We start from the raw sequence: 25,803 nt of genomic DNA on the forward strand, positions 1-25,803 counted from the left end.
TATTTTTTTCAAGCATGTTACCTAGCAAAATGTTTCCAGTTTTTGATCGTCTTTAGGTGTGATAAACTACTTGCTGGACTTTTCCTTGCAATAAAAGCTTTTGTTAAGCGCAAATAACACTAAATAGTTGGAGGTTGTTTTCTACCCTTTCCATATTGTTGGCCAGTATGGGGATTGAACCCATGACCTTGGCGTTATTAGCACCACGCTCTGACCATCTGAGCTAACCGGCCCATGCCTAAAGGTCTCATCCAACTCCACTAAATCCAGACAGTTTTCCACAAAAGACGTTCTAAAATGCAGGCAGCATAAAACTGTCAACTGAGTGTCAGTGCCTATCATCTTCAGTTGTAAAGTTCCCATTGAAGAAGCAAAAGGAAATGTCATTTGTTGGGAGCATTGACGCTTCCAGCAGATACAATACATAGCTTCACCAAGCTTCTTACGAAGAACTTCCAATTTTCAACCACGAAGGGACTCGAACCCTCAATCTTCTGATCCGAAGTCAGACGCCTTGTCCATTAGGCCACGTGGTCACAGAAAGCAAGACTTTCACATTTTACAAGTGCTATTATAAAATTGAAAAACGATTGGGGCACAGTGGAATCTTTGAAAACATACATTATCATTTGTACTTTTTTCAAGCATGTTACCCAGCAAAATGTTACCAGTTTTTGATCATCTTTAGGTGTGATAAACTAGCCTTTCCATATTGTTGGCCAGTATGGGGATTGAACCCATGACCTTGGCGTTATTAGCACCACGCTCTGACCATCTGAGCTAACCGGCCCATGCCTAAAGGTCTCATCCAACTCCACTAAATCCAGACAGTTTTCCAGAAAAGACGTTCTAAAATGCAGGCAGCATAAAACTGTCAACTGAGTGTCAGTGCCTATCATCTTCAGTTGTAAAGTTCCCATTGAAGAAGCAAAAGGAAATGTCATTTGTTGGGAGCATTGACGCTTCCAGCAGATACAATACATAGTTTCACCAAGCTTCTTACGAAGAACTTGCAATTGTCAACCACGAAGGGACTCGAACCCTCAATCTTCTGATCCGAAGTCAGACGCCTTGTCCATTAGGCCACGTGGTCGCAGAAAGCAAGACTTTCACATTTTACAAGTGCTATTGTAAAATTGAAAAACGATTGGGGCACAGTGGAATCTTTGAAAACATACCTTATCATTTGTATTTTTTTCAAGCATGTTACCTAGCAAAATGTTACCAGTTTTTGATCGTCTTTAGGTGTGATAAACTAGCCTTTCCATATTGTTGGCCAGTATGGGGATTGAACCCATGACCTTGGCGTTATTAGCACCACGCTCTGACCATCTGAGCTAACCGGCCCATGCCTAAAGGTCTCATCCAACTCCACTAAATCCAGACAGTTTTCCAGAAAAGACGTTCTAAAATGCAGGCAGCATAAAACTGTCAACTGAGTGTGAGTGCCTATCATCTTCAGTTGCAAAGTTCCCATTGAGGAAGCAAAAGCCATTGTGTTGGGAGCATTGACGCTTCCAGCAGATACAATACATACTTTCACCAAGCTTCTTACGAAGAACTTGCAATTGTCAACCACAAAGGGACTCGAACCCTCAATCTTCTGATCCGAAGTCAGACTCCTTGTCCATTAGGCCACGTAGTCGCAGAAAGAAAGACTTTCACATTTTACAAGTGCTATTGTACAATTGAAAAACGATTGGGGCACAATGGAATCTTTGAAAACATACCTTATCATTTGTATTTTTTTCAAGCATGTTACCTAGCAAAATGTTTCCAGTTTTTGATCGTCTTTAGGTGTGATAAACTACTTGCTGGACTTTTCCTTGCAATAAAAGCTTTTGTTAAGCGCAAATAACACTAAATAGTTGGAGGTTGTTTTCTAACCTTTCCAAATTGTTGGCCAGTATGGGGATTGAACCCATGACCTTGGCGTTATTAGCACCACGCTCTGACCATCTGAGCTAACCGGCCCATGCCTAAAGGTCTCATCCAACTCCACTAAATCCAGACAGTTTTCCACAAAAGACGTTCTAAAATGCAGGCAGCATAAAACTGTCAACTGAGTGTCAGTGCCTATCATCTTCAGTTGTAAAGTTCCCATTGAAGAAGCAAAAGGAAATGTCATTTGTTGGGAGCATTGACGCTTCCAGCAGATACAATACATAGCTTCACCAAGCTTCTTACGAAGAACTTCCAATTTTCAACCACGAAGGGACTCGAACCCTCAATCTTCTGATCCGAAGTCAGACGCCTTGTCCATTAGGCCACGTGGTCACAGAAAGCAAGACTTTCACATTTTACAAGTGCTATTATAAAATTGAAAAACGATTGGGGCACAGTGGAATCTTTGAAAACATACATTATCATTTGTACTTTTTTCAAGCATGTTACCCAGCAAAATGTTACCAGTTTTTCATCATCTTTAGGTGTGATAAACTAGCCTTTCCATATTGTTGGCCAGTATGGGGATTGAACCCATGACCTTGGCGTTATTAGCACCACGCTCTGACCATCTGAGCTAACCGGCCCATGCCTAAAGGTCTCATCCAACTCCACTAAATCCAGACAGTTTTCCAGAAAAGACGTTCTAAAATGCAGGCAGCATAAAACTGTCAACTGAGTGTCAGTGCCTATCATCTTCAGTTGTAAAGTTCCCATTGAAGAAGCAAAAGGAAATGTCATTTGTTGGGAGCATTGACGCTTCCAGCAGATACAATACATAGTTTCACCAAGCTTCTTACGAAGAACTTGCAATTGTCAACCACGAAGGGACTCGAACCCTCAATCTTCTGATCCGAAGTCAGACGCCTTGTCCATTAGGCCACGTGGTCGCAGAAAGCAAGACTTTCACATTTTACAAGTGCTATTGTAAAATTGAAAAACGATTGGGGCACAGTGGAATCTTTGAAAACATACCTTATCATTTGTATTTTTTTCAAGCATGTTACCTAGCAAAATGTTACCAGTTTTTGATCGTCTTTAGGTGTGATAAACTAGCCTTTCCATATTGTTGGCCAGTATGGGGATTGAACCCATGACCTTGGCGTTATTAGCACCACGCTCTGACCATCTGAGCTAACCGGCCCATGCCTAAAGGTCTCATCCAACTCCACTAAATCCAGACAGTTTTCCAGAAAAGACATTCTAAAATGCAAGCAGCATAAAACTGTCAACTGAGTGTGAGTGCCTATCATCTTCAGTTGCAAAGTTCCCATTGAGGAAGCAAAAGGAAATGCCATTGTGTTGGGAGCATTGACGCTTCTAGCAGATACAATTCATGGTTTCACCAAGCTTCCTTCGACAAACTTCCAATTTTCAACCACGAAGGGACTCGAACCCTCAATCTTCTGATCCGAAGTCAGACGCCTTGTCCATTAGGCCACGTGGTCACAGAAAGCAAGACTTTCACATTTTACAAGTGCTATTATAAAATTGAAAAACGATTGGGGCACAGTGGAATCTTTGAAAACATACATTATCATTTGTACTTTTTTCAAGCATGTTACCCAGCAAAATGTTACCAGTTTTTGATCGTCTTTAGGTGTGATAAACTAGCCTTTCCATATTGTTGGCCAGTATGGGGATTGAACCCATGACCTTGGCGTTATTAGCACCACGCTCTGACCATCTGAGCTAACCGGCCCATGCCTAAAGGTCTCATCCAACTCCACTAAATCCAGACAGTTTTCCAGAAAAGACGTTCTAAAATGCAGGCAGCATAAAACTGTCAACTGAGTGTGAGTGCCTATCATCTTCAGTTGCAAAGTTCCCATTGAGGAAGCAAAAGCCATTGTGTTGGGAGCATTGACGCTTCCAGCAGATACAATACATAGTTTCACCAAGCTTCTTACGAAGAACTTGCAATTGTCAACCACAAAGGGACTCGAACCCTCAATCTTCTGATCCGAAGTCAGACTCCTTGTCCATTAGGCCACGTAGTCGCAGAAAGAAAGACTTTCACATTTTACAAGTGCTATTGTACAATTGAAAAACGATTGGGGCACAATGGAATCTTTGAAAACATACCTTATCATTTGTACTTTTTTCAAGCATGTTACCCAGCAAAATGTTACCAGTTTTTGATCGTCTTTAGGTGTGATAAACTAGCCTTTCCATATTGTTGGCCAGTATGGGGATTGAACCCATGACCTTGGCGTTATTAGCACCACGCTCTGACCATCTGAGCTAACCGGCCCATGCCTAAAGGTCTCATCCAACTCCACTAAATCCAGACAGTTTTCCAGAAAAGACGTTCTAAAATGCAAGCAGCATAAAACTGTCAACTGAGTGTGAGTGCCTATCATCTTCAGTTGCAAAGTTCCCATTGAGGAAGCAAAAGCCATTGTGTTGGGAGCATTGACGCTTCCAGCAGATACAATACATACTTTCACCAAGCTTCTTACGAAGAACTTGCAATTGTCAACCACAAAGGGACTCGAACCCTCAATCTTCTGATCCGAAGTCAGACTCCTTGTCCATTAGGCCACGTAGTCGCAGAAAGAAAGACTTTCACATTTTACAAGTGCTATTGTACAATTGAAAAACGATTGGGGCACAATGGAATCTTTGAAAACATACCTTATCATTTGTATTTTTTTCAAGCATGTTACCTAGCAAAATGTTTCCAGTTTTTGATCGTCTTTAGGTGTGATAAACTACTTGCTGGGCTTTAGTAGAGAGGACGGATGGGTTTTTCACACAAAAAACCTTTGGATGAAGGTTGATTATTAAACTTGGGGAGCCTGAACTAGCAGCTGACTTTCTTTTGGACTTTTCCTTGCAATAAAAGCTTTTGTTAAGCGCAAATAACATTAAATAGTTGGAAGTCGTTTTCAACCCTTTCCATATTGTTGGCCAGTATGGGGATTGAACCCATGACCTTGGCGTTATTAGCACCACGCTCTAACCATCTGAGCTAACCGGCCCATGCTCAAAGGTCTCATCCAACTCCACTAAATCCAGACAGTTTACCAGAAAAGACGTTCTAAAATGCAAGCAGCATAAAACTGTCAACTGAGTGTGAGTGCCTATCATCTTCAGTTGCAAAGTTCCCATTGAGGAAGCAAAAGTAAATGCCATTGTGTTGGGAGCATTGACGCTTCTAGCAGATACAATTCATGGTTTCACCAAGCTTCTTACAAAGAACTTGCAATTTTCAACCACGAAGAGACTCGAACCCTCAATCCTCTGATCCGAAGTCAGACGCCTTGTCCATTAGGCCACGTGGTCGCAAAAAGCAAGACTTTCACATTTTACAAGTGCTATTGTAAAATTGAAAAACGATTGGGGCACAAAGGAATCTTTGAAAACATACATTATCATTTGTATTTTTTTCATGCATGTTACCTAGCAAAATGTTACCAGTTTTTGATCGTCTTTAGGTGTGATAAACTAGCCTTTCCATATTGTTGGCCAGTATGGGGATTGAACCCATGACCTTGGCGTTATTAACACCACGCTCTGACCATCTGAGCTAACCGGCCCATGCATAAAGGTCTCATCCAACTCCACTAAATCCAGACAGTTTTCCAGAAAAGACGTTCTAAAATGCAGGCAGCATAAAACTGTCAACTGAGTGTCAGTGCCTATCATCTTCAGTTGTAAAGTTCCCATTGAAGATGCAAAAGGAAACGTCATTTGTTGGGAGCATTGACGCTTCTAGCAGATACAATTCATTGTTTCACCAAGCATCTTACGAAGAACTTGCAATTGTCAACCACGAAGGGACTCGAACCCTGAATCTTCTGATCCTAAGTCAGACGCCTTATCCATTAGGCCACGTGGTCGCAGAAAGCAAGAATTTCACATTTTACAAGTGCTATTGTAAAATTGAAAAACGATTGGGGCACAGTGGAATCTTTGAAAACATACATTATCATTTGTATTTTTTTCAAGCATGTTACCTAGCAAAATGTTACCAGTTTTTGATCGTCTTTAGGTGTGATAAACTACTTGCTGGGCTTTAGTAGAGAGGACGGATGGGTTTTTCACACAAAAATTCTTTGGATGAAGGTAGATTATTAAACTTGGGGAGCATGAACTAGCAGCTGACTTTCTTTTGGACTTTTCCTTGCAATAAAAGCTTTTGTTAAGCGCAAATAACACTAAATAGTTGGAGGTCGTTTCAACCCTTTCCATATTGTTGGCCAGTATGGGGATTGAACCCATGACCTTGGCGTTATTAGCACCACGGTCTAACCATCTGAGCTAACCGGCCCATGCTCAAAGGTCACATCCAACTCCACTAAATCCAGACAGTTTTCCACAAAAGACGTTCTAAAATGCAGGCAGCATAAAACTGTCAACTGAGTGTGAGTGCCTACCATCTTCAGTTGCAAAGTTCCCATTGAAGAAGCAAAAGGAAATGTCATTTGTTGGGAGCATTGACGCTTCCAGCAGATACAATACATAGTTTCACCAAGCTTCTTACGAAGAACTTGCAATTGTCAACCACGAAGGGACTCGAACCCTCAATCTTCTGATCCGAAGTCAGACGCCTTGTCCATTAGGCCACGTGGTCGCAGAAAGCAAGACTTTCACATTTTACAAGTGCTATTGTAAAATTGAAAAACGATTGGGGCACAGTGGAATCTTTGAAAACATACCTTATCATTTGTATTTTTTTCAAGCATGTTACCTAGCAAAATGTTACCAGTTTTTGATCGTCTTTAGGTGTGATAAACTAGCCTTTCCATATTGTTGGCCAGTATGGGGATTGAACCCATGACCTTGGCGTTATTAGCACCACGCTCTGACCATCTGAGCTAACCGGCCCATGCCTAAAGGTCTCATCCAACTCCACTAAATCCAGACAGTTTTCCAGAAAAGACGTTCTAAAATGCAGGCAGCATAAAACTGTCAACTGAGTGTCAGTGCCTATCATCTTCAGTTGCAAAGTTCCCATTGAGGAAGCAAAAGCCATTGTGTTGGGAGCATTGACGCTTCCAGCAGATACAATACATAGTTTCACCAAGCTTCTTACGAAGAACTTGCAATTGTCAACCACAAAGGGACTCGAACCCTCAATCTTCTGATCCGAAGTCAGACTCCTTGTCCATTAGGCCACGTAGTCGCAGAAAGCAAGACTTTCACATTTTACAAGTGCTATTGTACAATTGAAAAACGATTGGGGCACAATGGAATCTTTGAAAACATACCTTATCATTTGTACTTTTTTCAAGCATGTTACCCAGCAAAATGTTACCAGTTTTTGATCGTCTTTAGGTGTGATAAACTAGCCTTTCCATATTGTTGGCCAGTATGGGGATTGAACCCATGACCTTGGCGTTATTAGCACCACGCTCTGACCATCTGAGCTAACCGGCCCATGCCTAAAGGTCTCATCCAACTCCACTAAATCCAGACAGTTTTCCAGAAAAGACGTTCTAAAATGCAGGCAGCATAAAACTGTCAACTGAGTGTGAGTGCCTATCATCTTCAGTTGCAAAGTTCCCATTGAGGAAGCAAAAGCCATTGTGTTGGGAGCATTGACGCTTCCAGCAGATACAATACATACTTTCACCAAGCTTCTTACGAAGAACTTGCAATTGTCAACCACAAAGGGACTCGAACCCTCAATCTTCTGATCCGAAGTCAGACTCCTTGTCCATTAGGCCACGTAGTCGCAGAAAGAAAGACTTTCACATTTTACAAGTGCTATTGTACAATTGAAAAACGATTGGGGCACAATGGAATCTTTGAAAACATACCTTATCATTTGTACTTTTTTCAAGCATGTTACCCAGCAAAATGTTACCAGTTTTTGATCGTCTTTAGGTGTGATAAACTAGCCTTTCCATATTGTTGGCCAGTATGGGGATTGAACCCATGACCTTGGCGTTATTAGCACCACGCTCTGACCATCTGAGCTAACCGGCCCATGCCTAAAGGTCTCATCCAACTCCACTAAATCCAGACAGTTTTCCAGAAAAGACGTTCTAAAATGCAAGCAGCATAAAACTGTCAACTGAGTGTGAGTGCCTATCATCTTCAGTTGCAAAGTTCCCATTGAGGAAGCAAAAGCCATTGTGTTGGGAGCATTGACGCTTCCAGCAGATACAATACATACTTTCACCAAGCTTCTTACGAAGAACTTGCAATTGTCAACCACAAAGGGACTCGAACCCTCAATCTTCTGATCCGAAGTCAGACTCCTTGTCCATTAGGCCACGTAGTCGCAGAAAGAAAGACTTTCACATTTTACAAGTGCTATTGTACAATTGAAAAACGATTGGGGCACAATGGAATCTTTGAAAACATACCTTATCATTTGTATTTTTTTCAAGCATGTTACCTAGCAAAATGTTTCCAGTTTTTGATCGTCTTTAGGTGTGATAAACTACTTGCTGGGCTTTAGTAGAGAGGACGGATGGGTTTTTCACACAAAAAACCTTTGGATGAAGGTTGATTATTAAACTTGGGGAGCCTGAACTAGCAGCTGACTTTCTTTTGGACTTTTCCTTGCAATAAAAGCTTTTGTTAAGCGCAAATAACATTAAATAGTTGGAAGTCGTTTTCAACCCTTTCCATATTGTTGGCCAGTATGGGGATTGAACCCATGACCTTGGCGTTATTAGCACCACGCTCTAACCATCTGAGCTAACCGGCCCATGCTCAAAGGTCTCATCCAACTCCACTAAATCCAGACAGTTTACCAGAAAAGACGTTCTAAAATGCAAGCAGCATAAAACTGTCAACTGAGTGTGAGTGCCTATCATCTTCAGTTGCAAAGTTCCCATTGAGGAAGCAAAAGTAAATGCCATTGTGTTGGGAGCATTGACGCTTCTAGCAGATACAATTCATGGTTTCACCAAGCTTCTTACAAAGAACTTGCAATTTTCAACCACGAAGAGACTCGAACCCTCAATCCTCTGATCCGAAGTCAGACGCCTTGTCCATTAGGCCACGTGGTCGCAAAAAGCAAGACTTTCACATTTTACAAGTGCTATTGTAAAATTGAAAAACGATTGGGGCACAAAGGAATCTTTGAAAACATACATTATCATTTGTATTTTTTTCATGCATGTTACCTAGCAAAATGTTACCAGTTTTTGATCGTCTTTAGGTGTGATAAACTAGCCTTTCCATATTGTTGGCCAGTATGGGGATTGAACCCATGACCTTGGCGTTATTAACACCACGCTCTGACCATCTGAGCTAACCGGCCCATGCATAAAGGTCTCATCCAACTCCACTAAATCCAGACAGTTTTCCAGAAAAGACGTTCTAAAATGCAGGCAGCATAAAACTGTCAACTGAGTGTCAGTGCCTATCATCTTCAGTTGTAAAGTTCCCATTGAAGATGCAAAAGGAAACGTCATTTGTTGGGAGCATTGACGCTTCTAGCAGATACAATTCATTGTTTCACCAAGCATCTTACGAAGAACTTGCAATTGTCAACCACGAAGGGACTCGAACCCTGAATCTTCTGATCCTAAGTCAGACGCCTTATCCATTAGGCCACGTGGTCGCAGAAAGCAAGAATTTCACATTTTACAAGTGCTATTGTAAAATTGAAAAACGATTGGGGCACAGTGGAATCTTTGAAAACATACATTATCATTTGTATTTTTTTCAAGCATGTTACCTAGCAAAATGTTACCAGTTTTTGATCGTCTTTAGGTGTGATAAACTACTTGCTGGGCTTTAGTAGAGAGGACGGATGGGTTTTTCACACAAAAATTCTTTGGATGAAGGTAGATTATTAAACTTGGGGAGCATGAACTAGCAGCTGACTTTCTTTTGGACTTTTCCTTGCAATAAAAGCTTTTGTTAAGCGCAAATAACACTAAATAGTTGGAGGTCGTTTCAACCCTTTCCATATTGTTGGCCAGTATGGGGATTGAACCCATGACCTTGGCGTTATTAGCACCACGGTCTAACCATCTGAGCTAACCGGCCCATGCTCAAAGGTCACATCCAACTCCACTAAATCCAGACAGTTTTCCACAAAAGACGTTCTAAAATGCAGGCAGCATAAAACTGTCAACTGAGTGTGAGTGCCTACCATCTTCAGTTGCAAAGTTCCCATTGAAGAAGCAAAAGGAAATGTCATTTGTTGGGAGCATTGACGCTTCCAGCAGATACAATACATAGTTTCACCAAGCTTCTTACGAAGAACTTGCAATTGTCAACCACGAAGGGACTCGAACCCTCAATCTTCTGATCCGAAGTCAGACGCCTTGTCCATTAGGCCACGTGGTCGCAGAAAGCAAGACTTTCACATTTTACAAGTGCTATTGTAAAATTGAAAAACGATTGGGGCACAGTGGAATCTTTGAAAACATACCTTATCATTTGTATTTTTTTCAAGCATGTTACCTAGCAAAATGTTACCAGTTTTTGATCGTCTTTAGGTGTGATAAACTAGCCTTTCCATATTGTTGGCCAGTATGGGGATTGAACCCATGACCTTGGCGTTATTAGCACCACGCTCTGACCATCTGAGCTAACCGGCCCATGCCTAAAGGTCTCATCCAACTCCACTAAATCCAGACAGTTTTCCAGAAAAGACGTTCTAAAATGCAGGCAGCATAAAACTGTCAACTGAGTGTCAGTGCCTATCATCTTCAGTTGCAAAGTTCCCATTGAGGAAGCAAAAGCCATTGTGTTGGGAGCATTGACGCTTCCAGCAGATACAATACATAGTTTCACCAAGCTTCTTACGAAGAACTTGCAATTGTCAACCACAAAGGGACTCGAACCCTCAATCTTCTGATCCGAAGTCAGACTCCTTGTCCATTAGGCCACGTAGTCGCAGAAAGCAAGACTTTCACATTTTACAAGTGCTATTGTACAATTGAAAAACGATTGGGGCACAATGGAATCTTTGAAAACATACCTTATCATTTGTACTTTTTTCAAGCATGTTACCCAGCAAAATGTTACCAGTTTTTGATCGTCTTTAGGTGTGATAAACTAGCCTTTCCATATTGTTGGCCAGTATGGGGATTGAACCCATGACCTTGGCGTTATTAGCACCACGCTCTGACCATCTGAGCTAACCGGCCCATGCCTAAAGGTCTCATCCAACTCCACTAAATCCAGACAGTTTTCCAGAAAAGACGTTCTAAAATGCAGGCAGCATAAAACTGTCAACTGAGTGTGAGTGCCTATCATCTTCAGTTGCAAAGTTCCCATTGAGGAAGCAAAAGCCATTGTGTTGGGAGCATTGACGCTTCCAGCAGATACAATACATACTTTCACCAAGCTTCTTACGAAGAACTTGCAATTGTCAACCACAAAGGGACTCGAACCCTCAATCTTCTGATCCGAAGTCAGACTCCTTGTCCATTAGGCCACGTAGTCGCAGAAAGAAAGACTTTCACATTTTACAAGTGCTATTGTACAATTGAAAAACGATTGGGGCACAATGGAATCTTTGAAAACATACCTTATCATTTGTACTTTTTTCAAGCATGTTACCCAGCAAAATGTTACCAGTTTTTGATCGTCTTTAGGTGTGATAAACTAGCCTTTCCATATTGTTGGCCAGTATGGGGATTGAACCCATGACCTTGGCGTTATTAGCACCACGCTCTGACCATCTGAGCTAACCGGCCCATGCCTAAAGGTCTCATCCAACTCCACTAAATCCAGACAGTTTTCCAGAAAAGACGTTCTAAAATGCAAGCAGCATAAAACTGTCAACTGAGTGTGAGTGCCTATCATCTTCAGTTGCAAAGTTCCCATTGAGGAAGCAAAAGCCATTGTGTTGGGAGCATTGACGCTTCCAGCAGATACAATACATACTTTCACCAAGCTTCTTACGAAGAACTTGCAATTGTCAACCACAAAGGGACTCGAACCCTCAATCTTCTGATCCGAAGTCAGACTCCTTGTCCATTAGGCCACGTAGTCGCAGAAAGAAAGACTTTCACATTTTACAAGTGCTATTGTACAATTGAAAAACGATTGGGGCACAATGGAATCTTTGAAAACATACCTTATCATTTGTATTTTTTTCAAGCATGTTACCTAGCAAAATGTTTCCAGTTTTTGATCGTCTTTAGGTGTGATAAACTACTTGCTGGGCTTTAGTAGAGAGGACGGATGGGTTTTTCACACAAAAAACCTTTGGATGAAGGTTGATTATTAAACTTGGGGAGCCTGAACTAGCAGCTGACTTTCTTTTGGACTTTTCCTTGCAATAAAAGCTTTTGTTAAGCGCAAATAACATTAAATAGTTGGAAGTCGTTTTCAACCCTTTCCATATTGTTGGCCAGTATGGGGATTGAACCCATGACCTTGGCGTTATTAGCACCACGCTCTAACCATCTGAGCTAACCGGCCCATGCTCAAAGGTCTCATCCAACTCCACTAAATCCAGACAGTTTACCAGAAAAGACGTTCTAAAATGCAAGCAGCATAAAACTGTCAACTGAGTGTGAGTGCCTATCATCTTCAGTTGCAAAGTTCCCATTGAGGAAGCAAAAGTAAATGCCATTGTGTTGGGAGCATTGACGCTTCTAGCAGATACAATTCATGGTTTCACCAAGCTTCTTACAAAGAACTTGCAATTTTCAACCACGAAGAGACTCGAACCCTCAATCCTCTGATCCGAAGTCAGACGCCTTGTCCATTAGGCCACGTGGTCGCAAAAAGCAAGACTTTCACATTTTACAAGTGCTATTGTAAAATTGAAAAACGATTGGGGCACAAAGGAATCTTTGAAAACATACATTATCATTTGTATTTTTTTCATGCATGTTACCTAGCAAAATGTTACCAGTTTTTGATCGTATTTAGGTGTGATAAACTAGCCTTTCCATATTGTTGGCCAGTATGGGGATTGAACCCATGACCTTGGCGTTATTAACACCACGCTCTGACCATCTGAGCTAACCGGCCCATGCATAAAGGTCTCATCCAACTCCACTAAATCCAGACAGTTTTCCAGAAAAGACGTTCTAAAATGCAGGCAGCATAAAACTGTCAACTGAGTGTCAGTGCCTATCATCTTCAGTTGTAAAGTTCCCATTGAAGATGCAAAAGGAAACGTCATTTGTTGGGAGCATTGACGCTTCTAGCAGATACAATTCATTGTTTCACCAAGCATCTTACGAAGAACTTGCAATTGTCAACCACGAAGGGACTCGAACCCTGAATCTTCTGATCCTAAGTCAGACGCCTTATCCATTAGGCCACGTGGTCGCAGAAAGCAAGAATTTCACATTTTACAAGTGCTATTGTAAAATTGAAAAACGATTGGGGCACAGTGGAATCTTTGAAAACATACATTATCATTTGTATTTTTTTCAAGCATGTTACCTAGCAAAATGTTACCAGTTTTTGATCGTCTTTAGGTGTGATAAACTACTTGCTGGGCTTTAGTAGAGAGGACGGATGGGTTTTTCACACAAAAATTCTTTGGATGAAGGTAGATTATTAAACTTGGGGAGCATGAACTAGCAGCTGACTTTCTTTTGGACTTTTCCTTGCAATAAAAGCTTTTGTTAAGCGCAAATAACACTAAATAGTTGGAGGTCGTTTCAACCCTTTCCATATTGTTGGCCAGTATGGGGATTGAACCCATGACCTTGGCGTTATTAGCACCACGGTCTAACCATCTGAGCTAACCGGCCCATGCTCAAAGGTCACATCCAACTCCACTAAATCCAGACAGTTTTCCACAAAAGACGTTCTAAAATGCAGGCAGCATAAAACTGTCAACTGAGTGTGAGTGCCTACCATCTTCAGTTGCAAAGTTCCCATTGAAGAAGCAAAAGGAAATGTCATTTGTTGGGAGCATTGACGCTTCCAGCAGATACAATACATAGTTTCACCAAGCTTCTTACGAAGAACTTGCAATTGTCAACCACGAAGGGACTCGAACCCTCAATCTTCTGATCCGAAGTCAGACGCCTTGTCCATTAGGCCACGTGGTCGCAGAAAGCAAGACTTTCACATTTTACAAGTGCTATTGTAAAATTGAAAAACGATTGGGGCACAGTGGAATCTTTGAAAACATACCTTATCATTTGTATTTTTTTCAAGCATGTTACCTAGCAAAATGTTACCAGTTTTTGATCGTCTTTAGGTGTGATAAACTAGCCTTTCCATATTGTTGGCCAGTATGGGGATTGAACCCATGACCTTGGCGTTATTAGCACCACGCTCTGACCATCTGAGCTAACCGGCCCATGCCTAAAGGTCTCATCCAACTCCACTAAATCCAGACAGTTTTCCAGAAAAGACGTTCTAAAATGCAGGCAGCATAAAACTGTCAACTGAGTGTCAGTGCCTATCATCTTCAGTTGCAAAGTTCCCATTGAGGAAGCAAAAGCCATTGTGTTGGGAGCATTGACGCTTCCAGCAGATACAATACATAGTTTCACCAAGCTTCTTACGAAGAACTTGCAATTGTCAACCACAAAGGGACTCGAACCCTCAATCTTCTGATCCGAAGTCAGACTCCTTGTCCATTAGGCCACGTAGTCGCAGAAAGCAAGACTTTCACATTTTACAAGTGCTATTGTACAATTGAAAAACGATTGGGGCACAATGGAATCTTTGAAAACATACCTTATCATTTGTACTTTTTTCAAGCATGTTACCCAGCAAAATGTTACCAGTTTTTGATCGTCTTTAGGTGTGATAAACTAGCCTTTCCATATTGTTGGCCAGTATGGGGATTGAACCCATGACCTTGGCGTTATTAGCACCACGCTCTGACCATCTGAGCTAACCGGCCCATGCCTAAAGGTCTCATCCAACTCCACTAAATCCAGACAGTTTTCCAGAAAAGACGTTCTAAAATGCAGGCAGCATAAAACTGTCAACTGAGTGTGAGTGCCTATCATCTTCAGTTGCAAAGTTCCCATTGAGGAAGCAAAAGCCATTGTGTTGGGAGCATTGACGCTTCCAGCAGATACAATACATACTTTCACCAAGCTTCTTACGAAGAACTTGCAATTGTCAACCACAAAGGGACTCGAACCCTCAATCTTCTGATCCGAAGTCAGACTCCTTGTCCATTAGGCCACGTAGTCGCAGAAAGAAAGACTTTCACATTTTACAAGTGCTATTGTACAATTGAAAAACGATTGGGGCACAATGGAATCTTTGAAAACATACCTTATCATTTGTATTTTTTTCAAGCATGTTACCTAGCAAAATGTTTCCAGTTTTTGATCGTCTTTAGGTGTGATAAACTACTTGCTGGACTTTTCCTTGCAATAAAAGCTTTTGTTAAGCGCAAATAACACTAAATAGTTGGAGGTTGTTTTCTACCCTTTCCATATTGTTGGCCAGTATGGGGATTGAACCCATGACCTTGGCGTTATTAGCACCACGCTCTGACCATCTGAGCTAACCGGCCCATGCCTAAAGGTCTCATCCAACTCCACTAAATCCAGACAGTTTTCCACAAAAGACGTTCTAAAATGCAGGCAGCATAAAACTGTCAACTGAGTGTCAGTGCCTATCATCTTCAGTTGTAAAGTTCCCATTGAAGAAGCAAAAGGAAATGTCATTTGTTGGGAGCATTGACGCTTCCAGCAGATACAATACATAGCTTCACCAAGCTTCTTACGAAGAACTTCCAATTTTCAACCACGAAGGGACTCGAACCCTCAATCTTCTGATCCGAAGTCAGACGCCTTGTCCATTAGGCCACGTGGTCACAGAAAGCAAGACTTTCACATTTTACAAGTGCTATTATAAAATTGAAAAACGATTGGGGCACAGTGGAATCTTTGAAAACATACATTATCATTTGTACTTTTTTCAAGCATGTTACCCAGCAAAATGTTACCAGTTTTTGATCATCTTTAGGTGTGATAAACTAGCCTTTCCATATTGTTGGCCAGTATGGGGATTGAACCCATGACCTTGGCGTTATTAGCACCACGCTCTGACCATCTGAGCTAACCGGCCCATGCCTAAAGGTCTCATCCAACTCCACTAAATCCAGACAGTTTTCCAGAAAAGACGTTCTAAAATGCAGGCAGCATAAAACTGTCAACTGAGTGTCAGTGCCTATCATCTTCAGTTGTAAAGTTCCCATTGAAGAAGCAAAAGGAAATGTCATTTGTTGGGAGCATTGACGCTTCCAGCAGATACAATACATAGTTTCACCAAGCTTCTTACGAAGAACTTGCAATTGTCAACCACGAAGGGACTCGAACCCTCAATCTTCTGATCCGAAGTCAGACGCCTTGTCCATTAGGCCACGTGGTCGCAGAAAGCAAGACTTTCACATTTTACAAGTGCTATTGTAAAATTGAAAAACGATTGGGGCACAGTGGAATCTTTGAAAACATACCTTATCATTTGTATTTTTTTCAAGCATGTTACCTAGCAAAATGTTACCAGTTTTTGATCGTCTTTAGGTGTGATAAACTAGCCTTTCCATATTGTTGGCCAGTATGGGGATTGAACCCATGACCTTGGCGTTATTAGCACCACGCTCTGACCATCTGAGCTAACCGGCCCATGCCTAAAGGTCTCATCCAACTCCACTAAATCCAGACAGTTTTCCAGAAAAGACGTTCTAAAATGCAGGCAGCATAAAACTGTCAACTGAGTGTGAGTGCCTATCATCTTCAGTTGCAAAGTTCCCATTGAGGAAGCAAAAGCCATTGTGTTGGGAGCATTGACGCTTCCAGCAGATACAATACATACTTTCACCAAGCTTCTTACGAAGAACTTGCAATTGTCAACCACAAAGGGACTCGAACCCTCAATCTTCTGATCCGAAGTCAGACTCCTTGTCCATTAGGCCACGTAGTCGCAGAAAGAAAGACTTTCACATTTTACAAGTGCTATTGTACAATTGAAAAACGATTGGGGCACAATGGAATCTTTGAAAACATACCTTATCATTTGTATTTTTTTCAAGCATGTTACCTAGCAAAATGTTTCCAGTTTTTGATCGTCTTTAGGTGTGATAAACTACTTGCTGGACTTTTCCTTGCAATAAAAGCTTTTGTTAAGCGCAAATAACACTAAATAGTTGGAGGTTGTTTTCTACCCTTTCCAAATTGTTGGCCAGTATGGGGATTGAACCCATGACCTTGGCGTTATTAGCACCACGCTCTGACCATCTGAGCTAACCGGCCCATGCCTAAAGGTCTCATCCAACTCCACTAAATCCAGACAGTTTTCCACAAAAGACGTTCTAAAATGCAGGCAGCATAAAACTGTCAACTGTGTCAGTGCCTATCATCTTCAGTTGTAAAGTTCCCATTGAAGAAGCAAAAGGAAATGTCATTTGTTGGGAGCATTGACGCTTCCAGCAGATACAATACATAGCTTCACCAAGCTTCTTACGAAGAACTTCCAATTTTCAACCACGAAGGGACTCGAACCCTCAATCTTCTGATCCGAAGTCAGACGCCTTGTCCATTAGGCCACGTGGTCACAGAAAGCAAGACTTTCACATTTTACAAGTGCTATTATAAAATTGAAAAACGATTGGGGCACAGTGGAATCTTTGAAAACATACATTATCATTTGTACTTTTTTCAAGCATGTTACCCAGCAAAATGTTACCAGTTTTTCATCATCTTTAGGTGTGATAAACTAGCCTTTCCATATTGTTGGCCAGTATGGGGATTGAACCCATGACCTTGGCGTTATTAGCACCACGCTCTGACCATCTGAGCTAACCGGCCCATGCCTAAAGGTCTCATCCAACTCCACTAAATCCAGACAGTTTTCCAGAAAAGACGTTCTAAAATGCAGGCAGCATAAAACTGTCAACTGAGTGTCAGTGCCTATCATCTTCAGTTGTAAAGTTCCCATTGAAGAAGCAAAAGGAAATGTCATTTGTTGGGAGCATTGACGCTTCCAGCAGATACAATACATAGTTTCACCAAGCTTCTTACGAAGAACTTGCAATTGTCAACCACGAAGGGACTCGAACCCTCAATCTTCTGATCCGAAGTCAGACGCCTTGTCCATTAGGCCACGTGGTCGCAGAAAGCAAGACTTTCACATTTTACAAGTGCTATTGTAAAATTGAAAAACGATTGGGGCACAGTGGAATCTTTGAAAACATACCTTATCATTTGTATTTTTTTCAAGCATGTTACCTAGCAAAATGTTACCAGTTTTTGATCGTCTTTAGGTGTGATAAACTAGCCTTTCCATATTGTTGGCCAGTATGGGGATTGAACCCATGACCTTGGCGTTATTAGCACCACGCTCTGACCATCTGAGCTAACCGGCCCATGCCTAAAGGTCTCATCCAACTCCACTAAATCCAGACAGTTTTCCAGAAAAGACATTCTAAAATGCAAGCAGCATAAAACTGTCAACTGAGTGTGAGTGCCTATCATCTTCAGTTGCAAAGTTCCCATTGAGGAAGCAAAAGGAAATGCCATTGTGTTGGGAGCATTGACGCTTCTAGCAGATACAATTCATGGTTTCACCAAGCTTCCTTCGACAAACTTCCAATTTTCAACCACGAAGGGACTCGAACCCTCAATCTTCTGATCCGAAGTCAGACGCCTTGTCCATTAGGCCACGTGGTCACAGAAAGCAAGACTTTCACATTTTACAAGTGCTATTATAAAATTGAAAAACGATTGGGGCACAGTGGAATCTTTGAAAACATACATTATCATTTGTACTTTTTTCAAGCATGTTACCCAGCAAAATGTTACCAGTTTTTGATCGTCTTTAGGTGTGATAAACTAGACTTTCCATATTGTTGGCCAGTATGGGGATTGAACCCATGACCTTGGCGTTATTAGCACCACGCTCTGACCATCTGAGCTAACCGGCCCATGCCTAAAGGTCTCATCCAACTCCACTAAATCCAGACAGTTTTCCAGAAAAGACGTTCTAAAATGCAGGCAGCATAAAACTGTCAACTGAGTGTGAGTGCCTATCATCTTCAGTTGCAAAGTTCCCATTGAGGAAGCAAAAGCCATTGTGTTGGGAGCATTGACGCTTCCAGCAGATACAATACATAGTTTCACCAAGCTTCTTACGAAGAACTTGCAATTGTCAACCACAAAGGGACTCGAACCCTCAATCTTCTGATCCGAAGTCAGACTCCTTGTCCATTAGGCCACGTAGTCGCAGAAAGAAAGACTTTCACATTTTACAAGTGCTATTGTACAATTGAAAAACGATTGGGGCACAATGGAATCTTTGAAAACATACCTTATCATTTGTACTTTTTTCAAGCATGTTACCCAGCAAAATGTTACCAGTTTTTGATCGTCTTTAGGTGTGATAAACTAGCCTTTCCATATTGTTGGCCAGTATGGGGATTGAACCCATGACCTTGGCGTTATTAGCACCACGCTCTGACCATCTGAGCTAACCGGCCCATGCCTAAAGGTCTCATCCAACTCCACTAAATCCAGACAGTTTTCCAGAAAAGACGTTCTAAAATGCAAGCAGCATAAAACTGTCAACTGAGTGTGAGTGCCTATCATCTTCAGTTGCAAAGTTCCCATTGAGGAAGCAAAAGCCATTGTGTTGGGAGCATTGACGCTTCCAGCAGATACAATACATACTTTCACCAAGCTTCTTACGAAGAACTTGCAATTGTCAACCACAAAGGGACTCGAACCCTCAATCTTCTGATCCGAAGTCAGACTCCTTGTCCATTAGGCCACGTAGTCGCAGAAAGAAAGACTTTCACATTTTACAAGTGCTATTGTACAATTGAAAAACGATTGGGGCACAATGGAATCTTTGAAAACATACCTTATCATTTGTATTTTTTTCAAGCATGTTACCTAGCAAAATGTTTCCAGTTTTTGATCGTCTTTAGGTGTGATAAACTACTTGCTGGGCTTTAGTAGAGAGGACGGATGGGTTTTTCACACAAAAAACCTTTGGATGAAGGTTGATTATTAAACTTGGGGAGCCTGAACTAGCAGCTGACTTTCTTTTGGACTTTTCCTTGCAATAAAAGCTTTTGTTAAGCGCAAATAACATTAAATAGTTGGAAGTCGTTTTCAACCCTTTCCATATTGTTGGCCAGTATGGGGATTGAACCCATGACCTTGGCGTTATTAGCACCACGCTCTAACCATCTGAGCTAACCGGCCCATGCTCAAAGGTCTCATCCAACTCCACTAAATCCAGACAGTTTACCAGAAAAGACGTTCTAAAATGCAAGCAGCATAAAACTGTCAACTGAGTGTGAGTGCCTATCATCTTCAGTTGCAAAGTTCCCATTGAGGAAGCAAAAGTAAATGCCATTGTGTTGGGAGCATTGACGCTTCTAGCAGATACAATTCATGGTTTCACCAAGCTTCTTACAAAGAACTTGCAATTTTCAACCACGAAGAGACTCGAACCCTCAATCCTCTGATCCGAAGTCAGACGCCTTGTCCATTAGGCCACGTGGTCGCAAAAAGCAAGACTTTCACATTTTACAAGTGCTATTGTAAAATTGAAAAACGATTGGGGCACAAAGGAATCTTTGAAAACATACATTATCATTTGTATTTTTTTCATGCATGTTACCTAGCAAAATGTTACCAGTTTTTGATCGTCTTTAGGTGTGATAAACTAGCCTTTCCATATTGTTGGCCAGTATGGGGATTGAACCCATGACCTTGGCGTTATTAACACCACGCTCTGACCATCTGAGCTAACCGGCCCATGCATAAAGGTCTCATCCAACTCCACTAAATCCAGACAGTTTTCCAGAAAAGACGTTCTAAAATGCAGGCAGCATAAAACTGTCAACTGAGTGTCAGTGCCTATCATCTTCAGTTGTAAAGTTCCCATTGAAGATGCAAAAGGAAACGTCATTTGTTGGGAGCATTGACGCTTCTAGCAGATACAATTCATTGTTTCACCAAGCATCTTACGAAGAACTTGCAATTGTCAACCACGAAGGGACTCGAACCCTGAATCTTCTGATCCTAAGTCAGACGCCTTATCCATTAGGCCACGTGGTCGCAGAAAGCAAGAATTTCACATTTTACAAGTGCTATTGTAAAATTGAAAAACGATTGGGGCACAGTGGAATCTTTGAAAACATACATTATCATTTGTATTTTTTTCAAGCATGTTACCTAGCAAAATGTTACCAGTTTTTGATCGTCTTTAGGTGTGATAAACTACTTGCTGGGCTTTAGTAGAGAGGACGGATGGGTTTTTCACACAAAAATTCTTTGGATGAAGGTAGATTATTAAACTTGGGGAGCATGAACTAGCAGCTGACTTTCTTTTGGACTTTTCCTTGCAATAAAAGCTTTTGTTAAGCGCAAATAACACTAAATAGTTGGAGGTCGTTTCAACCCTTTCCATATTGTTGGCCAGTATGGGGATTGAACCCATGACCTTGGCGTTATTAGCACCACGGTCTAACCATCTGAGCTAACCGGCCCATGCTCAAAGGTCACATCCAACTCCACTAAATCCAGACAGTTTTCCACAAAAGACGTTCTAAAATGCAGGCAGCATAAAACTGTCAACTGAGTGTGAGTGCCTACCATCTTCAGTTGCAAAGTTCCCATTGAGGAAGCAAAAGGAAATGCCATTGTGTTGGGAGCATTGACGCTTCTAGCAGATACAATTCATGGTTTCACCAAACTTCTTTCGACGAACTTCCAATTTTCAACCACGAAGGGACTCGAACCCTCAATCTTCTGATCCGAAGTCAGACGCCTTGTCCATTAGGCCACGTGGTCACAGAAAGCAAGACTTTCACATTTTAGAAGTGCTATTATAAAATTGAAAAACGATTGGGGCACAGTGGAATCTTTGAAAACATACATTATCATTTGTACTTTTTTCAAGCATGTTACCCAGCAAAATGTTACCAGTTTTTGATCGTCTTTAGGTGTGATAAACTAGCCTTTCCATATTGTTGGCCAGTATGGGGATTGAACCCATGACCTTGGCGTTATTAGCACCACGCTCTGACCATCTGAGCTAACCGGCCCATGCCTAAAGGTCTCATCCAACTCCACTAAATCCAGACAGTTTTCCAGAAAAGACATTCTAAAATGCAAGCAGCATAAAACTGTCAACTGAGTGTGAGTGCCTATCATCTTCAGTTGCAAAGTTCCCATTGAGGAAGCAAAAGGAAATGCCATTGTGTTGGGAGCATTGACGCTTCTAGCAGATACAATTCATGGTTTCACCAAGCTTCTTTCGACAAACTTCCAATTTTCAACCACGAAGGGACTCGAACCCTCAATCTTCTGATCCGAAGTCAGACGCCTTGTCCATTAGGCCACGTGGTCACAGAAAGCAAGACTTTCACATTTTACAAGTGCTATTATAAAATTGAAAAACGATTGGGGCACAGTGGAATCTTTGAAAACATACATTATCATTTGTACTTTTTTCAAGCATGTTACCCAGCAAAATGTTACCAGTTTTTGATCGTCTTTAGGTGTGATAAACTAGCCTTTCCATATTGTTGGCCAGTATGGGGATTGAACCCATGACCTTGGCGTTATTAGCACCACGCTCTGACCATCTGAGCTAACCGGCCCATGCTCAAAGGTCTCATCCAACTCCACTAAATCCAGACAGTTTACCAGAAAAGACGTTCTAAAATGCAAGCAGCATAAAACTGTCAACTGAGTGTGAGTGCCTATCATCTTCAGTTGCAAAGTTCCCATTGAGGAAGCAAAAGTAAATGCCATTGTGTTGGGAGCATTGACGCTTCTAGCAGATACAATTCATGGTTTCACCAAGCTTCTTACAAAGAACTTGCAATTTTCAACCACGAAGAGACTCGAACCCTCAATCTTCTGATCCGAAGTCAGACGCCTTGTCCATTAGGGCACGTGGTCGCAAAAAGCAAGACTTTCACATTTTACAAGTGCTATTGTAAAATTGAAAAACGATTGGGGCACAAAGGAATCTTTGAAAACATACATTATCATTTGTATTTTTTTCATGCATGTTACCTAGCAAAATGTTACCAGTTTTTGATCGTCTTTAGGTGTGATAAACTACTTGCTGGACTTTTCCTTGCAATAAAAGCTTTTGTTAAGCGCAAATAACATTAAATAGTTGAAAGTCGTTTTCAACCCTTTCCATATTGTTGGCCAGTATGGGGATTGAACCCATGACCTTGGCGTTATTAGCACCACGCTCTGACCATCTGAGCTAACCGGCCCATGCCTAAAGGTCTCATCCAACTCCACTAAATCCAGACAGTTTTCCAGAAAAGACGTTCTAAAATGCAGGCAGCATAAAACTGTCAACTGAGTGTGAGTGCCTATCATCTTCAGTTGCAAAGTTCCCATTGAGGAAGCAAAAGCCATTGTGTTGGGAGCATTGACGCTTCCAGCAGATACAATACATAGTTTCACCAAGCTTCTTACGAAGAACTTGCAATTGTCAACCACAAAGGGACTCGAACCCTCAATCTTCTGATCCGAAGTCAGACTCCTTGTCCATTAGGCCACGTAGTCGCAGAAAGAAAGACTTTCACATTTTACAAGTGCTATTGTACAATTGAAAAACGATTGGGGCACAATGGAATCTTTGAAAACATACCTTATCATTTGTATTTTTTTCAAGCATGTTACCTAGCAAAATGTTACCAGTTTTTGATCGTCTTTAGGTGTGATAAACTACTTGCTGGGCTTTAGTAGAGAGGACGGATGGGTTTTTCACACAAAAATTCTTTGGATGAAGGTAGATTATTAAACTTGGGGAGCATGAACTAGCAGCTGACTTTCTTTTGGACTTTTCCTTGCAATAAAAGCTTTTGTTAAGCGCAAATAACACTAAATAGTTGGAGGTCGTTTCAACCCTTTCCATATTGTTGGCCAGTATGGGGATTGAACCCATGACCTTGGCGTTATTAGCACCACGGTCTAACCATCTGAGCTAACCGGCCCATGCTCAAAGGTCACATCCAACTCCACTAAATCCAGACAGTTTTCCACAAAAGACGTTCTAAAATGCAGGCAGCATAAAACTGTCAACTGAGTGTGAGTGCCTACCATCTTCAGTTGCAAAGTTCCCATTGAGGAAGCAAAAGGAAATGCCATTGTGTTGGGAGCATTGACGCTTCTAGCAGATACAATTCATGGTTTCACCAAACTTCTTTCGACGAACTTCCAATTTTCAACCACGAAGGGACTCGAACCCTCAATCTTCTGATCCGAAGTCAGACGCCTTGTCCATTAGGCCACGTGGTCACAGAAAGCAAGACTTTCACATTTTAGAAGTGCTATTATAAAATTGAAAAACGATTGGGGCACAGTGGAATCTTTGAAAACATACATTATCATTTGTACTTTTTTCAAGCATGTTACCCAGCAAAATGTTACCAGTTTTTGATCGTCTTTAGGTGTGATAAACTAGCCTTTCCATATTGTTGGCCAGTATGGGGATTGAACCCATGACCTTGGCGTTATTAGCACCACGCTCTGACCATCTGAGCTAACCGGCCCATGCCTAAAGGTCTCATCCAACTCCACTAAATCCAGACAGTTTTCCAGAAAAGACATTCTAAAATGCAAGCAGCATAAAACTGTCAACTGAGTGTCAGTGCCTATCATCTTCAGTTGCAAAGTTCCCATTGAGGAAGCAAAAGGAAATGCCATTGTGTTGGGAGCATTGACGCTTCTAGCAGATACAATTCATGGTTTCACCAAGCTTCCTTCGACAAACTTCCAATTTTCAACCACGAAGGGACTCGAACCCTCAATCTTCTGATCCGAAGTCAGACGCCTTGTCCATTAGGCCACGTGGTCACAGAAAGCAAGACTTTCACATTTTACAAGTGCTATTATAAAATTGAAAAACGATTGGGGCACAGTGGAATCTTTGAAAACATACATTATCATTTGTACTTTTTTCAAGCATGTTACCCAGCAAAATGTTACCAGTTTTTGATCGTCTTTAGGTGTGATAAACTAGCCTTTCCATATTGTTGGCCAGTATGGGGATTGAACCCATGACCTTGGCGTTATTAGCACCACGCTCTGACCATCTGAGCTAACCGGCCCATGCCTAAAGGTCTCATCCAACTCCACTAAATCCAGACAGTTTTCCAGAAAAGACGTTCTAAAATGCAGGCAGCATAAAACTGTCAACTGAGTGTGAGTGCCTATCATCTTCAGTTGCAAAGTTCCCATTGAGGAAGCAAAAGCCATTGTGTTGGGAGCATTGACGCTTCCAGCAGATACAATACATAGTTTCACCAAGCTTCTTACGAAGAACTTGCAATTGTCAACCACAAAGGGACTCGAACCCTCAATCTTCTGATCCGAAGTCAGACTCCTTGTCCATTAGGCCACGTAGTCGCAGAAAGAAAGACTTTCACATTTTACAAGTGCTATTGTACAATTGAAAAACGATTGGGGCACAATGGAATCTTTGAAAACATACCTTATCATTTGTATTTTTTTCAAGCATGTTACCTAGCAAAATGTTTCCAGTTTTTGATCGTCTTTAGGTGTGATAAACTACTTGCTGGGCTTTAGTAGAGAGGACGGATGGGTTTTTCACACAAAAAACCTTTGGATGAAGGTAGATTATTAAACTTGGGGAGCCTGAACTAGCAGCTGACTTTCTTTTGGACTTTTCCTTGCAATAAAAGCTTTTGTTAAGCGCAAATAACATTAAATAGTTGGAAGTCGTTTTCAACCCTTTCCATATTGTTGGCCAGTATGGGGATTGAACCCATGACCTTGGCGTTATTAGCACTACGCTCTAACCATCTGAGCTAACCGGCCCATGCTCAAAGGTCTCATCCAACTCCACTAAATCCAGACAGTTTACCAGAAAAGACGTTCTAAAATGCAAGCAGCATAAAACTGTCAACTGAGTGTGAGTGCCTATCATCTTCAGTTGCAAAGTTCCCATTGAGGAAGCAAAAGTAAATGCCATTGTGTTGGGAGCATTGAC

The 25,803-nt window shown here is 41.5% G+C and overlaps 64 non-coding genes across 64 annotated transcripts; all 64 read right to left on the minus strand.

Moving 5' to 3' along the window:
- Nucleotides 1-159: 159 nt before the first annotated feature.
- Nucleotides 160-233, minus strand: trnai-aau (transfer RNA isoleucine (anticodon AAU)). The gene has a single exon. It is a non-coding gene; the product is annotated as a tRNA-Ile (tRNA).
- Nucleotides 234-463: 230 nt separating this feature from the next.
- Nucleotides 464-536, minus strand: trnar-ucg (transfer RNA arginine (anticodon UCG)). The gene has a single exon. It is a non-coding gene; the product is annotated as a tRNA-Arg (tRNA).
- Nucleotides 537-716: 180 nt separating this feature from the next.
- Nucleotides 717-790, minus strand: trnai-aau (transfer RNA isoleucine (anticodon AAU)). Its single transcript has one exon. It is a non-coding gene; the product is annotated as a tRNA-Ile (tRNA).
- A 230-nt stretch (nt 791-1,020) lies between these two features.
- Nucleotides 1,021-1,093, minus strand: trnar-ucg (transfer RNA arginine (anticodon UCG)). The gene has a single exon. It is a non-coding gene; the product is annotated as a tRNA-Arg (tRNA).
- Nucleotides 1,094-1,273: 180 nt separating this feature from the next.
- trnai-aau (transfer RNA isoleucine (anticodon AAU)) lies at nt 1,274-1,347 on the minus strand. The gene has a single exon. It is a non-coding gene; the product is annotated as a tRNA-Ile (tRNA).
- A 553-nt stretch (nt 1,348-1,900) lies between these two features.
- trnai-aau (transfer RNA isoleucine (anticodon AAU)) lies at nt 1,901-1,974 on the minus strand. The gene has a single exon. It is a non-coding gene; the product is annotated as a tRNA-Ile (tRNA).
- Nucleotides 1,975-2,204: 230 nt separating this feature from the next.
- Nucleotides 2,205-2,277, minus strand: trnar-ucg (transfer RNA arginine (anticodon UCG)). The gene has a single exon. It is a non-coding gene; the product is annotated as a tRNA-Arg (tRNA).
- Nucleotides 2,278-2,457: 180 nt separating this feature from the next.
- Nucleotides 2,458-2,531, minus strand: trnai-aau (transfer RNA isoleucine (anticodon AAU)). Its single transcript has one exon. It is a non-coding gene; the product is annotated as a tRNA-Ile (tRNA).
- Nucleotides 2,532-2,761: 230 nt separating this feature from the next.
- trnar-ucg (transfer RNA arginine (anticodon UCG)) lies at nt 2,762-2,834 on the minus strand. The gene has a single exon. It is a non-coding gene; the product is annotated as a tRNA-Arg (tRNA).
- Nucleotides 2,835-3,014: 180 nt separating this feature from the next.
- trnai-aau (transfer RNA isoleucine (anticodon AAU)) lies at nt 3,015-3,088 on the minus strand. Its single transcript has one exon. It is a non-coding gene; the product is annotated as a tRNA-Ile (tRNA).
- A 231-nt stretch (nt 3,089-3,319) lies between these two features.
- On the minus strand, nt 3,320-3,392 carry trnar-ucg (transfer RNA arginine (anticodon UCG)). Its single transcript has one exon. It is a non-coding gene; the product is annotated as a tRNA-Arg (tRNA).
- Nucleotides 3,393-3,572: 180 nt separating this feature from the next.
- On the minus strand, nt 3,573-3,646 carry trnai-aau (transfer RNA isoleucine (anticodon AAU)). The gene has a single exon. It is a non-coding gene; the product is annotated as a tRNA-Ile (tRNA).
- A 478-nt stretch (nt 3,647-4,124) lies between these two features.
- trnai-aau (transfer RNA isoleucine (anticodon AAU)) lies at nt 4,125-4,198 on the minus strand. Its single transcript has one exon. It is a non-coding gene; the product is annotated as a tRNA-Ile (tRNA).
- Nucleotides 4,199-4,854: 656 nt separating this feature from the next.
- trnai-aau (transfer RNA isoleucine (anticodon AAU)) lies at nt 4,855-4,928 on the minus strand. Its single transcript has one exon. It is a non-coding gene; the product is annotated as a tRNA-Ile (tRNA).
- Nucleotides 4,929-5,159: 231 nt separating this feature from the next.
- trnar-ucg (transfer RNA arginine (anticodon UCG)) lies at nt 5,160-5,232 on the minus strand. Its single transcript has one exon. It is a non-coding gene; the product is annotated as a tRNA-Arg (tRNA).
- Nucleotides 5,233-5,412: 180 nt separating this feature from the next.
- On the minus strand, nt 5,413-5,486 carry trnai-aau (transfer RNA isoleucine (anticodon AAU)). Its single transcript has one exon. It is a non-coding gene; the product is annotated as a tRNA-Ile (tRNA).
- Nucleotides 5,487-6,146: 660 nt separating this feature from the next.
- trnai-aau (transfer RNA isoleucine (anticodon AAU)) lies at nt 6,147-6,220 on the minus strand. The gene has a single exon. It is a non-coding gene; the product is annotated as a tRNA-Ile (tRNA).
- Nucleotides 6,221-6,450: 230 nt separating this feature from the next.
- Nucleotides 6,451-6,523, minus strand: trnar-ucg (transfer RNA arginine (anticodon UCG)). The gene has a single exon. It is a non-coding gene; the product is annotated as a tRNA-Arg (tRNA).
- Nucleotides 6,524-6,703: 180 nt separating this feature from the next.
- On the minus strand, nt 6,704-6,777 carry trnai-aau (transfer RNA isoleucine (anticodon AAU)). Its single transcript has one exon. It is a non-coding gene; the product is annotated as a tRNA-Ile (tRNA).
- A 478-nt stretch (nt 6,778-7,255) lies between these two features.
- On the minus strand, nt 7,256-7,329 carry trnai-aau (transfer RNA isoleucine (anticodon AAU)). The gene has a single exon. It is a non-coding gene; the product is annotated as a tRNA-Ile (tRNA).
- Nucleotides 7,330-7,807: 478 nt separating this feature from the next.
- Nucleotides 7,808-7,881, minus strand: trnai-aau (transfer RNA isoleucine (anticodon AAU)). The gene has a single exon. It is a non-coding gene; the product is annotated as a tRNA-Ile (tRNA).
- Nucleotides 7,882-8,537: 656 nt separating this feature from the next.
- trnai-aau (transfer RNA isoleucine (anticodon AAU)) lies at nt 8,538-8,611 on the minus strand. Its single transcript has one exon. It is a non-coding gene; the product is annotated as a tRNA-Ile (tRNA).
- A 231-nt stretch (nt 8,612-8,842) lies between these two features.
- Nucleotides 8,843-8,915, minus strand: trnar-ucg (transfer RNA arginine (anticodon UCG)). Its single transcript has one exon. It is a non-coding gene; the product is annotated as a tRNA-Arg (tRNA).
- A 180-nt stretch (nt 8,916-9,095) lies between these two features.
- Nucleotides 9,096-9,169, minus strand: trnai-aau (transfer RNA isoleucine (anticodon AAU)). Its single transcript has one exon. It is a non-coding gene; the product is annotated as a tRNA-Ile (tRNA).
- A 660-nt stretch (nt 9,170-9,829) lies between these two features.
- On the minus strand, nt 9,830-9,903 carry trnai-aau (transfer RNA isoleucine (anticodon AAU)). Its single transcript has one exon. It is a non-coding gene; the product is annotated as a tRNA-Ile (tRNA).
- A 230-nt stretch (nt 9,904-10,133) lies between these two features.
- On the minus strand, nt 10,134-10,206 carry trnar-ucg (transfer RNA arginine (anticodon UCG)). The gene has a single exon. It is a non-coding gene; the product is annotated as a tRNA-Arg (tRNA).
- A 180-nt stretch (nt 10,207-10,386) lies between these two features.
- Nucleotides 10,387-10,460, minus strand: trnai-aau (transfer RNA isoleucine (anticodon AAU)). Its single transcript has one exon. It is a non-coding gene; the product is annotated as a tRNA-Ile (tRNA).
- Nucleotides 10,461-10,938: 478 nt separating this feature from the next.
- On the minus strand, nt 10,939-11,012 carry trnai-aau (transfer RNA isoleucine (anticodon AAU)). The gene has a single exon. It is a non-coding gene; the product is annotated as a tRNA-Ile (tRNA).
- Nucleotides 11,013-11,490: 478 nt separating this feature from the next.
- On the minus strand, nt 11,491-11,564 carry trnai-aau (transfer RNA isoleucine (anticodon AAU)). Its single transcript has one exon. It is a non-coding gene; the product is annotated as a tRNA-Ile (tRNA).
- A 656-nt stretch (nt 11,565-12,220) lies between these two features.
- On the minus strand, nt 12,221-12,294 carry trnai-aau (transfer RNA isoleucine (anticodon AAU)). Its single transcript has one exon. It is a non-coding gene; the product is annotated as a tRNA-Ile (tRNA).
- Nucleotides 12,295-12,525: 231 nt separating this feature from the next.
- trnar-ucg (transfer RNA arginine (anticodon UCG)) lies at nt 12,526-12,598 on the minus strand. Its single transcript has one exon. It is a non-coding gene; the product is annotated as a tRNA-Arg (tRNA).
- A 180-nt stretch (nt 12,599-12,778) lies between these two features.
- On the minus strand, nt 12,779-12,852 carry trnai-aau (transfer RNA isoleucine (anticodon AAU)). Its single transcript has one exon. It is a non-coding gene; the product is annotated as a tRNA-Ile (tRNA).
- A 660-nt stretch (nt 12,853-13,512) lies between these two features.
- On the minus strand, nt 13,513-13,586 carry trnai-aau (transfer RNA isoleucine (anticodon AAU)). The gene has a single exon. It is a non-coding gene; the product is annotated as a tRNA-Ile (tRNA).
- Nucleotides 13,587-13,816: 230 nt separating this feature from the next.
- trnar-ucg (transfer RNA arginine (anticodon UCG)) lies at nt 13,817-13,889 on the minus strand. The gene has a single exon. It is a non-coding gene; the product is annotated as a tRNA-Arg (tRNA).
- A 180-nt stretch (nt 13,890-14,069) lies between these two features.
- On the minus strand, nt 14,070-14,143 carry trnai-aau (transfer RNA isoleucine (anticodon AAU)). The gene has a single exon. It is a non-coding gene; the product is annotated as a tRNA-Ile (tRNA).
- Nucleotides 14,144-14,621: 478 nt separating this feature from the next.
- On the minus strand, nt 14,622-14,695 carry trnai-aau (transfer RNA isoleucine (anticodon AAU)). The gene has a single exon. It is a non-coding gene; the product is annotated as a tRNA-Ile (tRNA).
- A 553-nt stretch (nt 14,696-15,248) lies between these two features.
- trnai-aau (transfer RNA isoleucine (anticodon AAU)) lies at nt 15,249-15,322 on the minus strand. The gene has a single exon. It is a non-coding gene; the product is annotated as a tRNA-Ile (tRNA).
- Nucleotides 15,323-15,552: 230 nt separating this feature from the next.
- trnar-ucg (transfer RNA arginine (anticodon UCG)) lies at nt 15,553-15,625 on the minus strand. The gene has a single exon. It is a non-coding gene; the product is annotated as a tRNA-Arg (tRNA).
- A 180-nt stretch (nt 15,626-15,805) lies between these two features.
- trnai-aau (transfer RNA isoleucine (anticodon AAU)) lies at nt 15,806-15,879 on the minus strand. The gene has a single exon. It is a non-coding gene; the product is annotated as a tRNA-Ile (tRNA).
- Nucleotides 15,880-16,109: 230 nt separating this feature from the next.
- On the minus strand, nt 16,110-16,182 carry trnar-ucg (transfer RNA arginine (anticodon UCG)). Its single transcript has one exon. It is a non-coding gene; the product is annotated as a tRNA-Arg (tRNA).
- A 180-nt stretch (nt 16,183-16,362) lies between these two features.
- On the minus strand, nt 16,363-16,436 carry trnai-aau (transfer RNA isoleucine (anticodon AAU)). The gene has a single exon. It is a non-coding gene; the product is annotated as a tRNA-Ile (tRNA).
- Nucleotides 16,437-16,989: 553 nt separating this feature from the next.
- On the minus strand, nt 16,990-17,063 carry trnai-aau (transfer RNA isoleucine (anticodon AAU)). The gene has a single exon. It is a non-coding gene; the product is annotated as a tRNA-Ile (tRNA).
- Nucleotides 17,064-17,291: 228 nt separating this feature from the next.
- trnar-ucg (transfer RNA arginine (anticodon UCG)) lies at nt 17,292-17,364 on the minus strand. The gene has a single exon. It is a non-coding gene; the product is annotated as a tRNA-Arg (tRNA).
- A 180-nt stretch (nt 17,365-17,544) lies between these two features.
- On the minus strand, nt 17,545-17,618 carry trnai-aau (transfer RNA isoleucine (anticodon AAU)). The gene has a single exon. It is a non-coding gene; the product is annotated as a tRNA-Ile (tRNA).
- Nucleotides 17,619-17,848: 230 nt separating this feature from the next.
- On the minus strand, nt 17,849-17,921 carry trnar-ucg (transfer RNA arginine (anticodon UCG)). Its single transcript has one exon. It is a non-coding gene; the product is annotated as a tRNA-Arg (tRNA).
- A 180-nt stretch (nt 17,922-18,101) lies between these two features.
- Nucleotides 18,102-18,175, minus strand: trnai-aau (transfer RNA isoleucine (anticodon AAU)). The gene has a single exon. It is a non-coding gene; the product is annotated as a tRNA-Ile (tRNA).
- Nucleotides 18,176-18,406: 231 nt separating this feature from the next.
- On the minus strand, nt 18,407-18,479 carry trnar-ucg (transfer RNA arginine (anticodon UCG)). The gene has a single exon. It is a non-coding gene; the product is annotated as a tRNA-Arg (tRNA).
- Nucleotides 18,480-18,659: 180 nt separating this feature from the next.
- On the minus strand, nt 18,660-18,733 carry trnai-aau (transfer RNA isoleucine (anticodon AAU)). The gene has a single exon. It is a non-coding gene; the product is annotated as a tRNA-Ile (tRNA).
- A 478-nt stretch (nt 18,734-19,211) lies between these two features.
- Nucleotides 19,212-19,285, minus strand: trnai-aau (transfer RNA isoleucine (anticodon AAU)). Its single transcript has one exon. It is a non-coding gene; the product is annotated as a tRNA-Ile (tRNA).
- Nucleotides 19,286-19,941: 656 nt separating this feature from the next.
- Nucleotides 19,942-20,015, minus strand: trnai-aau (transfer RNA isoleucine (anticodon AAU)). Its single transcript has one exon. It is a non-coding gene; the product is annotated as a tRNA-Ile (tRNA).
- Nucleotides 20,016-20,246: 231 nt separating this feature from the next.
- trnar-ucg (transfer RNA arginine (anticodon UCG)) lies at nt 20,247-20,319 on the minus strand. The gene has a single exon. It is a non-coding gene; the product is annotated as a tRNA-Arg (tRNA).
- A 180-nt stretch (nt 20,320-20,499) lies between these two features.
- trnai-aau (transfer RNA isoleucine (anticodon AAU)) lies at nt 20,500-20,573 on the minus strand. Its single transcript has one exon. It is a non-coding gene; the product is annotated as a tRNA-Ile (tRNA).
- A 660-nt stretch (nt 20,574-21,233) lies between these two features.
- trnai-aau (transfer RNA isoleucine (anticodon AAU)) lies at nt 21,234-21,307 on the minus strand. The gene has a single exon. It is a non-coding gene; the product is annotated as a tRNA-Ile (tRNA).
- A 231-nt stretch (nt 21,308-21,538) lies between these two features.
- On the minus strand, nt 21,539-21,611 carry trnar-ucg (transfer RNA arginine (anticodon UCG)). Its single transcript has one exon. It is a non-coding gene; the product is annotated as a tRNA-Arg (tRNA).
- Nucleotides 21,612-21,791: 180 nt separating this feature from the next.
- On the minus strand, nt 21,792-21,865 carry trnai-aau (transfer RNA isoleucine (anticodon AAU)). The gene has a single exon. It is a non-coding gene; the product is annotated as a tRNA-Ile (tRNA).
- Nucleotides 21,866-22,096: 231 nt separating this feature from the next.
- Nucleotides 22,097-22,169, minus strand: trnar-ucg (transfer RNA arginine (anticodon UCG)). Its single transcript has one exon. It is a non-coding gene; the product is annotated as a tRNA-Arg (tRNA).
- A 180-nt stretch (nt 22,170-22,349) lies between these two features.
- On the minus strand, nt 22,350-22,423 carry trnai-aau (transfer RNA isoleucine (anticodon AAU)). Its single transcript has one exon. It is a non-coding gene; the product is annotated as a tRNA-Ile (tRNA).
- Nucleotides 22,424-22,982: 559 nt separating this feature from the next.
- On the minus strand, nt 22,983-23,056 carry trnai-aau (transfer RNA isoleucine (anticodon AAU)). Its single transcript has one exon. It is a non-coding gene; the product is annotated as a tRNA-Ile (tRNA).
- Nucleotides 23,057-23,711: 655 nt separating this feature from the next.
- On the minus strand, nt 23,712-23,785 carry trnai-aau (transfer RNA isoleucine (anticodon AAU)). Its single transcript has one exon. It is a non-coding gene; the product is annotated as a tRNA-Ile (tRNA).
- Nucleotides 23,786-24,016: 231 nt separating this feature from the next.
- Nucleotides 24,017-24,089, minus strand: trnar-ucg (transfer RNA arginine (anticodon UCG)). Its single transcript has one exon. It is a non-coding gene; the product is annotated as a tRNA-Arg (tRNA).
- Nucleotides 24,090-24,269: 180 nt separating this feature from the next.
- trnai-aau (transfer RNA isoleucine (anticodon AAU)) lies at nt 24,270-24,343 on the minus strand. The gene has a single exon. It is a non-coding gene; the product is annotated as a tRNA-Ile (tRNA).
- Nucleotides 24,344-24,574: 231 nt separating this feature from the next.
- On the minus strand, nt 24,575-24,647 carry trnar-ucg (transfer RNA arginine (anticodon UCG)). The gene has a single exon. It is a non-coding gene; the product is annotated as a tRNA-Arg (tRNA).
- Nucleotides 24,648-24,827: 180 nt separating this feature from the next.
- trnai-aau (transfer RNA isoleucine (anticodon AAU)) lies at nt 24,828-24,901 on the minus strand. Its single transcript has one exon. It is a non-coding gene; the product is annotated as a tRNA-Ile (tRNA).
- Nucleotides 24,902-25,557: 656 nt separating this feature from the next.
- trnai-aau (transfer RNA isoleucine (anticodon AAU)) lies at nt 25,558-25,631 on the minus strand. The gene has a single exon. It is a non-coding gene; the product is annotated as a tRNA-Ile (tRNA).
- Nucleotides 25,632-25,803: the final 172 nt, after the last annotated feature.

The sequence above is a fragment of the Pungitius pungitius genome, chromosome 21, assembly GCF_949316345.1.
Source record: "Pungitius pungitius chromosome 21, fPunPun2.1, whole genome shotgun sequence".
Taxonomy (NCBI): domain Eukaryota; kingdom Metazoa; phylum Chordata; class Actinopteri; order Perciformes; family Gasterosteidae; genus Pungitius; species Pungitius pungitius.